The following is a 13467-nucleotide window of genomic DNA, read 5'->3' as shown; positions in this document are numbered from 1 at the left end:
TTCATCCCTCACCCCAAACTTTTGTGGAATTCCCATTTTCTGCCTGCTAACTCTCTGCCTTGCTCTCTGTTTTCGCATCGTCCTCCTCTGACCTGGTGTCCTTGAATTGCTCTGACTCCAAGCTGCTCGCCAGTTTCCAGCAGTAAGTCTACTTTCCCCATCATTTAGAGGTAGGTTCCAGCTGTATCCCTGGTGAAGCATTGCTTATGTAGCCACTCCATCTTTGAACTACACAACTTCATTACACTCTTTCAATCTCAATTCCTTACTGTTGTTGTTGTTCTTAGCAAAGCCGTGTCTCTTTTGCAACCCTATGGATTGTAGCTTGCCATTTCCTTCTCCAGGGGATCTTCCCAACCTAGGGATCAAACCCACATCTCCTTCTTGGCAGGCAGATTCTCCACTACTAAGCCACCTGGGAAGCTCCCAATTCTTCACTACATCCTCCAGTCTCCTTCTTTCTCTGATACCAGCATGATGCCCAAGGGAGAGCCTGTCAACAAACAACAGGTCACAATACAAATTTTCTAGGATACATGTTTTAAATTAGTTGTATTAACACATAAAATCATAGCATACAGGAGAGGTAAAGAGCAATAAGATCCTATAGTCTCATCCATTCCTTTTCAAGACAAGAGAACTAAAGCTACTATTGTAGCAGCACTTAAGTTTAGAAGAATGAGTTTTCTTTATTGTTACTGTTAGTAGAAGAATGTGAGTATGCACTATTCAGTTGAAATATATAAAGAAATTATTAGCATAGATTTAGTCAATGAATGCTCATTTTGGTATGCTTGAATAACTAAAAATAAGCTTAGAAGCTTCACACTGTATAATTAAAAGAACACTAGTCATTGCAGGAGAGGGGAATCCAGCTTTGATGTTGTCTGTTTAGTGGTGTAGGCTCGTTCCAGAAAGGTCAATGTGATGATCCAATGAAGAGCGATAGTAAAATAGTATATATATGCATTACATGTATATAATTATGCATATATATGCACATATCACTGACTTTTAATTTTATCTTTTCAAAATCACACATTAATACATATATTAATATAATGGTATATAAACTTTACAAATATATATACATATATTTAAGGCACATGCTCAAAAAAATATTTTGTTGTTGATATGAAATGTTTTTAAATATGGAAAATTGCTAATCTACAGAAAAATGCAATGTAGTATATATTAATATTCTGCATAATATTTAGCAAGCACAGTTGTCCTAAGCTCTGTGAAACATTGGATATAAAGAGGAGGATAAAAACCTTGAAAGACAAAGCTACTGTCTCAGTACTTAGAAAAGAAAGGTAGATGTGAGTAAAAAAAAGAAAAAAAAATAGAAAAGTGAAAAAAACAGTAAGTCTATACAGTCCATTGTACATATTTTAAGAACATTAGAAATATCTGTTTTAAGTCTCTCTAGAGCTGAATACAATGGCTAATATACAGGTGTTATGACTACAGATGGAATTTATTAAAGTCTTATTTTAAAATATCAGCATATATATGTATACAAATACCACATACACTTGCACAGACCCACATTCACACATGCACACACAGAGGCAAAATGGGACCCACATAGTATTATAATACAAAGTATTTGGCAGACTCTCAAAATTGTAATAAAAATATTTGGTAACTTCTGAGCTTGCTTCTTAACATTTCTCTGCCTTAGACAAACACTTATTTCAACATTCATTCCCTCATCTGCCTATAAAAATACACCCAGGAAAACCAGGAATATAAGTGAAGAGCCCCTTCTACTTACTCTTAGGTTTTGTGCCCCCCACAAACTCATTCAGAATTGGTCATTTTATGATGTGTCTGTGTTTGATGATATCTTTAAGACATCAGAGGATTTCTGAAGGTTTTTTGATTGAGGGTTATAGGCTCTTCCACTCTGCCTATTTCCTCTCATTCATCTTCCCTTTTTCACTCTTTTTCACTCAACCCAGCAGACAGGATTCTACAGTACCTGACATATTTCATCCGTTTTCTTTCCTTGTCGTCTTTTCATCTATATATTTTCTGGATCTATTATTCTGAAACTGTGGCTGGCATAGAACCAGAGATATGTATCAGATGAACATTTTTCTATGTAAGCTAAAATACAGTTGTGAAAAATATCCTACAAAATATGACCCTTTTCAGAATCAAATAGACTATGTTAGCCAGACTAGTGGGGAAAGTGTTGTCATAAGAGGCAGAAAGAAATCTAAATTCTCAACACTATATCCCTAATCTTCCTTGGCACTTCAGCTGATTAAGAGATGTGACCGACTCTGGCAGTGATGATACAGTAGAGGAATAGGAAGGCCAAGGGGAGGGACAGCCTCCCTCATTCTTAGGGCAGAGACACGAACATCATCAGGCAAAGCTGTTCCTGCCTGGAGGGCAAACTGGTCAGACCAGCTCCTGGAGCCAGGTGCATAGAAAACCAAGGAGCTTACTTCCCCATCTCTTTGAAACATTTCTCCATGTTTTCTTCTTTACTGTATCTCTTTTCTCTTTCACTCTCCTTTCAAAAGGACATCTTATTGCTGTCATTCCAGTGAAATGAATATATTTATTGAAGTGTCCAAAATTTTGAGTGCAATGTCTATAAGCATATTAGTTAAGGCTTATAAATTAAATGCAAATTAACTTTTTACATATTACAAAAATATGAATTAGGTTGAAAACATCACCAAATATGTAATTGATGCTGATGCTGACGATGAATATATAAAGCACTTAACTAATTAAAAGACACGTACTCCTTGGAAGGAAAGTTATGACCAACCTAGACAGCATATTAAAAAGCAGAGACATTACTTGCCAACAAAGGTCTGTCTAGTCAAGGCTATGGTTTTTCCAGTGGTCATGTATGGATGTGAGAGTTGAACTGTGAAGAAAGCTGAGCGCCAGAAAATTGATGCTTTTGAACTGTGGTGTTGGAGAAGACTCTTGAGAGTCCCTTGGACTGCAAGGAGATCCAACCAGTCCATCCTAAAGGAAATCAGTCCTAAATATTCATTGGAAGGACTGATGCTGAAGCTGAAACTCCAATATTTTGGCCACCTCATGCGAAGAGTTGACTCATTGGAAAAGATCCTGATGCTGGGAGGGAATGGGGGCAGGAGGAGAAGGGGACAACAGAGGATGAGATGGTTGTATGGCATCACTGACTCAATGGACATGGGTTTGAGTAAACTCCAGGAGTTGGTGATGGCAGGGAGGCCTGGCGTGCTGCGATTCATGGGGTCGCAAAGAGTCGGACACGACTGGACGACTGAACTGAACTGAACTGAACTGACTGAAACTAATGTATGGATCTTCAGTCAGGAAATCCATTCATTAATAAAATAGCTAAAGGACAGGGGTGATATGAGGATCAAAACTGAGGTAATGATGGTAATAACAACTCATTCAAGTAAGTTCAAGTCAAAACCAGCCCTTCAAATATTTTATTAAAATAAATATTTTTTTATGTAAATGTGTCCAGTGAAAGGACATATTGCACTAGAGCCTTTGTCAGTGTCTTTAGGATGAACCCTGGGTGATGGTAGTTACACAAATCCAAATGTCTCATTCAGCGAAACAACTAAAGGTTAAATAACTTTTGTGTAAAGTTCCTAATGCCGTCAGCTGTTTGTGTATCAAGATTTCCTCAGTTTCACAGCTTCCTATCTAACCATCAAAGTCCTATGCTGATGAATAATAGAATGATAGGGAACAGTTGAAAGTATTAAATATGTTGAGTATGAAAAATAAGAGATCTGGGCTAATATTCTGCAAACTCATAAAATCTTTGAATTATTTCTCTGGCGCCTTAGCCTTTTCATCTCTCTATCTTTCATCTAAGTTTAAAAAGAAAAGAAAATATATCAGTGATTTGCATGCTTGTTGGGTTTTTTTTTCCTTTTTGAAACATTTTATTTTATATTTGCATATAGCTGATTGACAACATTGTGATAGTCTCAGGTGAACATCAAAGCAACTCAGCCATAGTTATATACACACATATATCCGTTTACCCCCAAACTGCCCTCCCATCCAGCCTACCACACAACATTAAACAGAGTTCCCTGCACCATACCATAGGGTCTTGTTGGTTATCAATTTTAAATATGTTCCTTGGTTTTAAACCACATCAGTTCTCTGAAAGCTGTTGATCATTTCGATTATGGTAATAGAATAAAAGTGTCCACCATTAAAGTATTTCTAAGCATCAAGAAGAGATAGAAGTCCATTGGGGAGAGGGTAGAAAAGGTCACACTCATGAATTCAGACCTAAGCCCCTGACTATTCCTGCTCAAACTCTGACCTCTACTCCATTGCATTCCAAGGCAGCTGATGAACCAGTAGAATAGTTACAGTATTTTTTCTGTTGTCCTCTTCTTGTATCTCATAAACATGAGTAGCTCCCAAACTCCAGAAATTTGAAACTCCAGGTTTTATGTTGCTCTCACAATGTTGCCAACCTCCACATTCCCATGAAACATTAACTGACCATTCTTGTCGCTGTTCACAAATATTTGTCTTCACATAGAGAACATCAGATTTTGAACTCTCCTCGAACTCTTTATGATGCAATGGAGAAAGTGCTTTGGAGATTTGAGACTGCCACAACCCTGCTGACTATTTCCAAAGCGAGTTATTATGTCAACTGAATTTGGCAAAGAAAATATAAAGGTTTGTAACGGGCAAATATTTTAGAATATGTCATCTAGTGCCCCTAGGGGGTTAATCCTGAATTCTAACACAAAAATCCTATCAGTGAGTGAGATAATACAACTCTGTTGGAAGCTTATTAGTTAGGTCAAAAGTAAACAGAAAGTTAAGAAAAGTTTATTTACATCTTAAAATAAAATCAAAAAGAGAAAAAGTATAAATAAATGATGAGAGATTTTTGATATATATACTGAGGAAGCAAGTAAGAGTCAAGATGAGGATGAGGGAGGTAATGTAATGCCTCTGGCACAAAATTTATCCTGATACCAAATGCCTTAGTAATCAAGATGAATGCTATTTTCATGCAATATTTAAAAGTCAAAGTTAGTGTAAAAGTTATGAACAGAATATCACTTTTTCACAATAAAGACATCAACATTATAGGTTTTTCGTTTTGCCTCAAGTTCCGACATGGCTCAAAGTGATGCTATTACTAATTCAGACTTTATCTAAATTTAGTATTTTTTTTATCATGGTTTCTAAATTATTTTTTATTTTTTAAAATATTGATTAGACCCCAAAATATTACTCTTAATAAGTCAGACAAAGAAAGACAAATATTGCATGATATCACTTATATGTGGAATGTAAAAAAGTATTACAAATGAATGTATATGCCAAACAGAGATAGACTCAAGATATAGAATATAAACTAGTCCTCACCAAAGGTGAGAGGAAAGAGAAAAGGCACATTAGTGGTATGGATTAAGAGATACAAATTATTATATATAAAATAGATAAGCAATAAGAATATATTGTACAGCACAAGGAATTATAGCCATTATATTGTAATAACTTTTAATGGAATATAATCTATAAAGGAAATCAACTGAATATTCAATAGAAGGACTGATGGTGAAGCTGAAGCTGCAGTAATTTGCCACCAGATACAATGAGCTAACTCATTGGAAAATACCATGATGCTAGGGAAGATTGAGGGCAGGAGGAGAAGGGGGCAAAAGAGGAAGAATTGGTTGGATGGCATCATCGACTCAATGGACATAAGTTTGAGCAAACTCCAGGATATAGTGAAGGAACGGGAAGTCTGGTGTGCTGCAGTTCGTGGGGTCATGAAGAGTCAGACACATTTTAGTGACCGAACAGCAAATCTATAAGACACTGAATCACTATGCTATATATCTGAAACTAATATAACATTGCAAGTGAACTCTTCTTCAATATAAAAAATATATATAGAAGATAAATAATAATATCCAGCTATACTATACCTAGTGTTTTAGAGAGTTAAATCCTTCTCTTCTATATAGCAGGTAGGGTGAGGATGTAATCTTTCAGTCTTTCAAAGGGTAATTGAGCTAGAGCTTGAAATCATCTTTAATTATATGGAATTTAACCAAGAGTAGTTTTACCCTCAGTATCTTGCCACTGCTATCAAGGAACCTATATCTTTGATTTTGTCAGAACTGAAAAGAGTTTGAGCCAACTATAGTTTTGTTGCCCTTATGACAATTCTGTAGGCATGAACATCAAGTACTTTAATGATGGCTGAGAATATGCATCATTTGTAATACTTTTTTACATTCCACATATAAGTGGTATCATGCAATATTTGTCTTTCTTTGTCTGACTTATTAAGAATAATATTTTGGGGTCTAATCAATATTTTAAAAAAATAAAAAATAATTTAGAAACCATGATTAAAAAAATACTAAATTTAGATAAAGTCTGAATTAGTAATAGCATCATTTTGAGCCACGTCGGAACTTGAGGCAAAACGAAAAACCTATAAACCAGGGATCTAACCCAGGTCTCCAGCATTGTAGGCAGATTCTTTACCAACTGAGCCATCAGAGAAGCCAGCAGTATGCATTGATTTTCGTTTCTTCCTCCATTTCTCCTTTTCTGAGCAAATTATTGGTATAGGTATCAGTGGGATTGGGGGAGAATTTCATGAGTGAGCTATCTATTTTTGTGTTTGGAGCTTTCTCAGATGCTAATCTGTTCACATCCCATGTGTCATAAAAAGGTCACCTTATTTTTCCTCTCTCCTCTACAGAATATTCAGTCCATGTCAGGATCACACCACCGTATCCCCATATCCATACTAGGTACTTGCCCACAGTTATAGAGCCGCCATAGCTCTCTGCTCTTCTACATAGGCTCTGCCTTTCTCTGCAGCTCAACACAAAGGCTTCTTTGCTTCATCCACTCTCTGATGGCCTTTTAGAAAGTGTAATTATTATTTTCTACTTTTCTTATTGTTGATAATACATGAGCCATATTATTTTACAAGCTAACCAGAATCAGTGGTCTTTATTCTCATGGTTTGTCTTTGAGGATAAAATTATTTTTATGTTTATAATCCTTTCCACTTCTTTCTGTTAACTGAAGATTCATTTCTGTTGCCCATATTTTCTTCTTCTCTATCTATTTCATGTACTTGTTGTTCAGTCTCCAAGTCATGTCCAACTCTTTGCAACCCCGTGGACTGCAGCACACCAGGCCTCTATTTCATGTTCACCTATTAATTTTTTAATATGTTTAGTGAATTAATTTCTCATTTATATAAATTTCCTTAATAGTTTTTACTTTAATTTTATGCCTGGATGGTCCTTTATACCATCCTCAGTTAAGAAGGAAACCTCTATAATAATGCAGAAATGAACTCACACATCCACGTGGAGTGGGCACATTTTCATCACTCTTTGCCTTTTGGCCACACACATATTTTTTAACATGCCAAGAGTAACCATCTTTCTTCTTATTTTCTATTTGATTTCAACTTGTCTTCTTACCTCTAAGGTTATAAAATTATTATCCTGTATTTTACAAGTATTTTTTGCATTGCTTCATTTTCTTTTGCAAAGAAGCTGTGAACATGTTAACAGGTTCTTCCAGAATCATCGCATTTAGATTTCCAAATTCTGATTATCAAAAGTACTCATGTATCACTTGAATTGAGAAAAAAAAAACTGAAGAGAGTAGTAATAACATGAAATAGTCTGTATCATTCTCGTGATTCCACACCATGGTTAATTGATATGTTCCTTTAGTTAGACGCTGGCAAAGTGGTTTGTGGTATCCCAACTGCCTCATTATTGCAGGGATAGATCATTCAGCAGATTGATTTTATAGTGCACTTATGGCAATCACTTATGGATGCCCAGAATTTTAAAAAATTGTCTTCTAGTCCTTAAAAGACTTTATAAGTACCTAACTTCTCATATTAAACCCCATTTTAGGTAACAACAGAGATTTATGTAATCTCCAACAAAATCTATAATACTAAATAACTATCATTACAATAATCAGATGGAAATCAATTGAGAGTAAGCTTTAGCATCCAGGGAAGACTTGTAAAACCCATTAATCATAATCAGAAAGCTCTGAAAACAATCAGGTGAAATAATTTCATGACATTTTTTTCCCATAAGACCAATTGTTTCCTTTTCTTATCCTGCTACCAAATTTGGGTGAAGGAGGAAAATAAATGTATTTCAAGAGTTTCAGTCTTTTTAAATTGTTCAAAATAGGACTGTAACATAACGTATGACTTGTGATGATTCCTTTTCCTTACTGATCTTTGCACAGAATCTTGATAATGTTGTCCTAAATCATAGAAGAACAATTGTGAATGAATCACTCACCTGCTTAAAATATTAAGATGAATTCTTACTTCAAATAGAATAGAGTAAAACTTTTTATTTTGGTATAAGAAACATTCTTTATATGACACTATAGCTATATATAACTTAACTAAATCTCTCACACTTATTCCTTACTCCAACCAAGCTGGTGCTTCCTTTATGTTCTTGAATAACATAGCACAGTCAATAACCTCATTGACTACAATGGTACCTGGCAATGGGAGGCATTCAGTGAAAAACTGAAATTAAAAAATATTTTTTAAGTAAGTGAATGATTTTCAGCCAGAATTTCCCCTTCATGACTTCTTATTATAAAATCCATTCAACAAACCATATGTTGACTCAATATCTTCCTCATGGAAGCTTTCACTTCCTGGTTGCGAAGGGTATAAATCACAGGATTCATCAAAGGAAAGATCACTGTGTGGAAAAAGGAGACCACCTTGTCAGCTGGGAAGGCTCTGAAGGGGCGGGTGTAGATAAAGATGCCAGGCCCAAACATGAGAAATATAACAATGATGTGGGTGGTGCATGTGGACACGGCCTTGCTCTTCCCCTCAGAGGAGGAACCATGTACCCGGCAGAGGATGACTGCATAGGAGGCCAGAAGCCCCAGAAAGCACAGGAGAGTGAGCAGGCCACTGTTGAAGACCATCAGGAGCTCCACCACAAACGTGTCAGTGCAGGCCAGCTTGATGACCTGCGGCACATCACAGAAGAAGTTGTCCAGTCTGTTTGGACCATAGAAGGGCAAGCGGAGGATCAGGGCCACTTGGATAATGGAATGAACAAAGCCTCCAAGCCACAGAACCAACAGCAAGGTGTAGCAGGCTCTAAAGGACGACAGATGGCGATGTAGCGGTCAAAGGCCATCACAATTAGGAGTAGCATCTCCCCTCCTCCAAGGAAGTGCAAGAAAGAGAGCTGAGTGATGCAGCCTCTATAGGAGATCACCTTCTTCTCAGAGAGGAAGTCCACCAGCATCCTGGGAGCCACAATGAAGGAGTAGGATGCATCCAGGAAGGCCAGGTTGCCCAGGAAGAAGTAGAGGGGGGCCGTGAGGCTAGGGTCTGACCTGATGGTGAGGATGATGAGGAAATTTCCAGGGAGGATGATGAGGTAGAAAATTAAGACTAGTGTGAAGACCAGGAGCTGAATATTTTGAGACTGGGTCAGACCAGCAAGGATGAATTCAGTTACCACAGTACTGTTCTCTCTCTCCATTGTCTCTGCCTATAGTACATAAAGAAGAAGAGTTTATTGTTATTACAGTTTCCTACATCTAGAATTGGATTGTTCTCTAGGTAAAAATATCTGACAAATTCACCACTTTAGTTATAAACAATATGTCTTAAGTAATTCTTTGGAACATGAGGTACAAAGAGACACAAAAACCTTGACAAAATACTAGTGACTTAGTCACTGGGAAAGAAGGCCAAAAAGAGAGAAGTATGAGTGAAAAATAAGAGGAAAGTAATACAAAGGAAAAAACAAAAGAAACAGAACAATATGTACAGTGGTTTATTGTGGTACGTATTTTAAGAAATATTAAAAATATCTGCTTTACATCTCTCAAGAACTGAAAGGAATGACTAATATACAGGTACTACCATCCACCGATGGAATTTTTGAAAATCTTCCTTTAAAATGTCAGTGTATATATGTATAGAAACACTGCATGCATGCACACACACACACAGACACAGAAGCAAAGTGAGATTGACACAAAATTGTAATTAAAAATATTTTGTAAGGCCTCCAATTAGCCTCTCTGCTTACTTCTTGTCTCTACTTCCACAGACACTTATCTCAATATTCATTCCATCGCCTGTCCATAAAAATACACCCAAGAAACCCAGGAATGTAGGTGAAGAGCTCCCTCTATTTCCTCTTAGGTTCACTGAGTCCCACAAACTCACGCAGAATTTATGTGAGTGGTGTGTCATTTCATGATGTGTCAGCGTTTGATGATATCCCTAAGACAGCAGAAGATTTCTGAAGGTTTTTATAATTGAGAGTTATAGGCTCTTCCACTCTGCCTATTTCTTGTCATCTCTGCTTTTTCACTGTTTTCCAACAAAAGGATTCCATGCTACCTGACATACTTGATCCATTCTCTTCCCATATCCTGTTCTTGTCTATATATTTTCCTGATGGTGATTCCAAAATGGTGCTTCACGTTGATCCAGAGACTATGTATCAGGTGAACATTTCTCTAAGTAAAATAAAATACATTTCCAAAAAAGAAAACACATACAAATTATGACTGTCATCAGAATAAAAAATTATATGTTAGCCACGTTAGTGGGAAAACTGTTTTCAGACTGAGGATGTCCCTGGTGGCTCAGTGGTAAAGTGGTTAAGTCTACCAATGCAGGAGACATGAGTTTGATCTCTGGTCCAACCCCATGTACTATTGAACCTGTGCTCTAGAGCCCAAGTACCACAACTACGAAGCCCAAATACCAAATACAGCCCATACTCCACAACAAGAGAAGTCACCACAGTGAGAAGCCCATGCACCTCCCTCAACTCAAGTAGGGTAGACCCTGCTTGCCGCAGCTAGAGAAAAGCCCATATAGCAATGAAGACTTAACACAGTCAAAAATAAATAAATAAATAAAATTATTTTGAAAAAAGAGCACACAAATCTTGAAAAATGTATTTAAAAAATAAAAAAAGGAAGAGTCTGAGAGAGAAATCTAAATTCTCACCACTATATCCATAATCTTCCTTGGCACATTAGCTAATTAAGAGATGCATCTGACTCTGGCAGTGATGATACAGTAGAGGAATAGGAAGGCCAGGGAGCCTGCTTCACTCTTTGGGCAGAGACACAAACATCATCAGGCAATGCTGTACCTGCCTTGAGGGCAAACTGTGGTCAGACCAGCTCCTGGAGCTAGGTATTCCCCATCTCTGAACATTTCTTCATGCTTCCTTTCTCAATTTCTTTTTTCTCTTTCTCTCCCCTTTTATTCATCAAGAAGCCTTTCATTTCCTAATTTATTTTATGAGCTCAATTGTGGTTTGTTTGTCCCCGTGTTAACTTATTGTCTCTCATTTTCTTCTAATTTTCTTTTCCTTTTTATTTTGCTTTCTTTAAATCTCACTCTTTATCACATTCTCTTCTTTCTCCCATTCCTTTATTAAGATCCTTTTACCCTGAAATGTTTTCACTCTCTCCACTTCTCATGTTTATTTTTACTCCATTATGGGTCATGCCTGTCTTGCTATTTTATTTTAAAGAGCATCACTGTTGTTTCCTTTCAAGCAATAGTGAGCAATGTGTATGCTTTCCATCATCTTCCATTCTAAACATTTGGTCTACAAAAGAATAATTCAGTATGGAGTACTAACCATTTTCCCAGATTGCCGGGAAAAATATCAATAACCTCAGATATGCAGATGACACCACTCATGGCAGAAAGCGAAGAAGAACTAAAGAGCCTCTTGATGAAAGTGAAAGAGGAGAGTGAAAAAGTTTGCTTAAAGCTCAACATTCAGAAAACTAAGATCATGCCATCCAATCACTTCACGGCAAATAGATGGGGAAACTGTGGAAACAGTGGCAGACTTTATTTTTTTGAGCTTCAAAATCACTGCAGATGGTGAGTCCAGCCATGAAATTAAAAGACACTGACTCCTTGGAAGAAAAGTTATGGTCAACCTAGACAACATATTAAAAAACAGAGACATCACAATGCCAACAAAGGTCCATCTAGTCAAAGCTGTTGTTTTTCCAGTAGTCATGTATGGATGTGAGAGTTGGACTATAAAGAAAACTGAGCGCTGAAGAATTGATACTTTTGAACTGTGGTGTTGGAGAAGACTCTTGATAGTCCCTTGGACTACAAGGAGATCCAACCAGTCTATCCTAAGGAAAATCAGTCCTGAATATTCATTGGAAGGACTGATGGTGAAGCTGAAACTCCAGTACTTTGGCCACCTGGTGAGAAGAACTGACTCATTTGAAAAGATCCTGATGCTGGGAAAGATTGAAGACGGGAGGAGAAGGGGACAACAGAGGATGAGATGGTTGGATGGCATCACCGACTCAATGGACATGAGCTTGAGTAAATTCTGGAAGTTGGTGATGGACAGGGAGGCCTGGCGTGCTGCAGTCCATGGGGTCGCAAAGAGTCAGACATGTCCGAGTGACTGAACTTAACTGAACTAACCATTTTCTCTTGAATGAAGAAATTTCTTTTCAATTTAGCAAACCTGAACCACTCATTAATTACTCTCCATTTCCTCATATATTTTTTCTGCATATAAATGAGGCTGATAAAATGAGTTAATTACCTTTCTTAAGAAAAATAAATCTCATTTCTCTCATTCTAATGAAATGAATATATTTAACAATATTTTCAAAACTTTGAGTGCAACATCTGTTATCATATTGATTGAAGCATGTAAATTATTTAAATGTATATTAACAAGTTTACATATTCTGAAAAATGTCTCTTAAGTGACATGATCAAATGTTTAGCTGATAATTATGCTAATAATGAATATATAAATGATCAAAGAAATGAATGCACCTTCAACAAGGAATTCCCTCATCATTAGAACAGATTGATTATTTAAATTACCTGTAAATATCCTTCAAATGCTAACTTTCTAGACAATGTCCTGAATTTGATTTGGAATCATTTTATCTGATTATGATGACTCAGCTCAGCAATGTACTAACTCTTGACCCTGAACAAGTCACTTAGATTTCAGAAGTCTGAATTATCATTCAAGAAATCGAATAATGTGTTGACTCTTTCTGACAGGGATTATATCAGAATCAAATTGAGCTGATGATGGTAGTAATAGCTCATTTAAGTAAGTTTAAAGAAGAGTTAAAAACGTGGAAAATATTTAGACATTGAATGGTACCTCTAATGAATGGACACATTGCCACTAGAGCCTCTGTAAATGTCTTTACAGAGTGTCTTTACAGGGTGATGGTCGCTGCACAAATCTGGGTGATAAATAGAGATAAGAAACTGCGGAGGTGAAAAAGCTTCATATAAAATTCCTGCTTTTACAGGAAAGTATTCTCTGTTTCACAACTTTCTATCTCGCCATCAAAACCCTATGTTCATAAATAACAGAACCACAGACAACACAAGAAGCTCTCAAA

At 36.7% G+C, this 13467-nt stretch overlaps 1 pseudogene; it reads right to left on the bottom strand.

Annotated features, from left to right (window-relative positions):
- Window positions 1–8655: 8655 nt before the first annotated feature.
- Window positions 8656–9557, bottom strand: LOC136172213 (olfactory receptor 4N2-like; annotated as a pseudogene).
- Between the last annotated feature and the right edge of the window lie 3910 nt (window positions 9558–13467).

The sequence above is a fragment of the Muntiacus reevesi genome, chromosome 7 (assembly GCF_963930625.1).
Source record: "Muntiacus reevesi chromosome 7, mMunRee1.1, whole genome shotgun sequence".
NCBI lineage: Eukaryota > Metazoa > Chordata > Mammalia > Artiodactyla > Cervidae > Muntiacus > Muntiacus reevesi.
This window is presented reverse-complemented; position numbering and strand designations above follow the sequence as displayed.